This window comes from Sinocyclocheilus anshuiensis, unplaced genomic scaffold (genome assembly GCF_001515605.1).
Source record: "Sinocyclocheilus anshuiensis isolate Anshui unplaced genomic scaffold, SAMN03320099.WGS_v1.1 scaffold572, whole genome shotgun sequence".
Lineage (NCBI taxonomy): Eukaryota > Metazoa > Chordata > Actinopteri > Cypriniformes > Cyprinidae > Sinocyclocheilus > Sinocyclocheilus anshuiensis.
Genome location: NW_015555778.1, coordinates 235102 through 237325, shown reverse-complemented (window position 1 = coordinate 237325; position 2224 = coordinate 235102). Strand labels below are relative to the sequence as shown.

General features: G+C 35.3%; 1 protein-coding gene across 1 annotated transcript in view; it reads left to right on the top strand.

Annotated features, from left to right (window-relative positions):
• LOC107674502 (inactive N-acetylated-alpha-linked acidic dipeptidase-like protein 2) overlaps positions 1-2224 on the top strand; it is a 73830-nt gene that overhangs the window by 61739 nt on the left and 9867 nt on the right. The gene's annotated exons all lie outside the window — the stretch shown is intronic.

Below are 2224 nucleotides of genomic sequence, written 5' to 3'. Positions count from 1 at the left end.
CATATGCATAGATCAGCGTATAGTAAATGAGGCAAGGGTGTAGAGTTGCATTCAAGCTATTTTAAGGAGTGAGAAAATTATTTTCACAAGAAAAAACATTTAAATATGTAAGATAAGTTTTAAGGGATAAAATATTTGACTACAGGGGGACTTTAATTAACAGAAATGGGTGTCACGCCATAACATATATTTAATACGACTGAGTTTATATTTAATGTGAATTTAACATTGAAAGTTAATGTGAATAAAAAAACATTGCAAGTTAGGCTACTAATCATAACACTTTCATTGTACAGAAAGAGAGCAAAGAACATTTACATTATCAAAGAACATTTTCACTGACAGTCACTCTCAAAATCTCCCATTAAAATCACTGAAGCTGTTTACACTATGAAATTGATATCTTACAGATTCGTACACACATTTGTACTTTGTTGTTTCTGACGAGAGAATTCGCCAGAAAGAGGTATTCAGTCAGCGAGTGAGTGAAGAAAACACTGGCATTTTAGCGATGACTCATCTGAACACCTCTGATTGGTCATTGCATTCATAAGCTCAACAGCATCGTGTGTGATTGGTTAATGCGCAGTGCTGTAAAAACGTGTCTTTATCTGGCTCAGCGCCATCCAGCGAACGCAGATTTGAATTTAGCAGCTGATGATATGACGCACTGAATGATTTAATCACGCCTGTGTGATTGTATTAAAACATAGAAAATATGAATTGGCTATTTTTGTGTCTTTTGGAAGCTGCATTGAAAATCCACTTGGCTCAAAAATCTGAGGGGACACGTACCCCCTCACTTTGAATGGGCATGACGCCTCTGATTGTTGTTACAATCAAGCTCTTGTGGTTCCTCCCATTTGTTTCAATGTTTTTTTTGTGATTTTGAACATGCACATAATAATAAATAGACCTGTTTTACAAAACTTTAAGAATTTTCCCATAAATGTGTCATATATATCAGCTTTAATGTGGTATATGGCACATAGTCAGGATAATTATGGTTCAAATGTGTTGCAGTTTTAAATATAAGCTTTTCTTTACATTGGAATTTCTCAAAAATATATTAAAGATATCAAGGTTATATTTTCACAGAATGTTCTTTACATTATGTAAGATGATTTTATGTAGATTGCTGATTTTATGTAGAAAACAGTGAAATCATCACAAAAAAAAAGGTTTTAGCTGATAGATTTGAAGTGCACATTCAATATACAAATAAGCACAATTCTTTTTCACAAGGTTATGCTTTTTAGAGTACCACACTGTTAGCTTAGCAACATGCTAACATTAAGTCTCAAGTGCTATTTGTGTCACATGCTGTCAATGTATCAGTGGCCTCCAATAAGTGAATGTTATTGTTTTCAGAGTATGTGTGCTTCACATTTACCAACAACATTTTGATTTTAGTGAGTGCCTCTTCTTTGTGAATATGTCTTATAGCTTCCTCTTAGTGACACAATAAACTAGCTTGTTAAAATGCACACCCACCCGTCGTCACAGGTCTGGCATTATCTTTGAGTGGTTGTACAGCTCTTAACAGCTCCAGCTCAGCACATGATAGATGGATGCTTGAGTAAGCAAAGAAAAGACAGAAAGACAGCAGAAACATGCCAGTTTTTAAATGTTCTTTTTAATTCAAGCCTTAAAACTAAGGTTCACTTTAACCAACAACAAAGTGGTTAGAAGTCATGCTATACTGACATGGTACTATATTTGCAATCACATCACATTTTTTAACACATCCCTTGTTAACCTGGATGAATATGCATGGCTTTGAATCATTTGTTAGCTTTTGTTTCTGGGCAGATGGAGGTATGCCAGGGGTGCATCTTTTTTTTTAGCGCACAGATTTGCCGTTAAATACTATGCTGTTTAATTTTGAGGGCCAGTGCTTTGCTGGAGTTTTGAGGGTTGCACATAAGCTGTCAAAACATAGTGAAGTCAAGTGCAGAGCCGAGGGGTGCGTCTGAGACAATTAGGTCCATGAGAATGAAGTGAAATTAGATAAAAGCTACTTTGAATGATGGGTAGGTGTGGTTAATAGAGACCGCAATGCATTAAGCCCAGTTTGGCCATCCATGGCATTCTACCTAAAAATGATGAGAATTATGATGTTCAGTGCCTGGAGCAATTGTGCTAAACTTAATGTTTTCAAATCAAGGTTGTTGATGTAAAAACAACAACAACAAATAAAACCCTGTAAATAATACAAAGATTA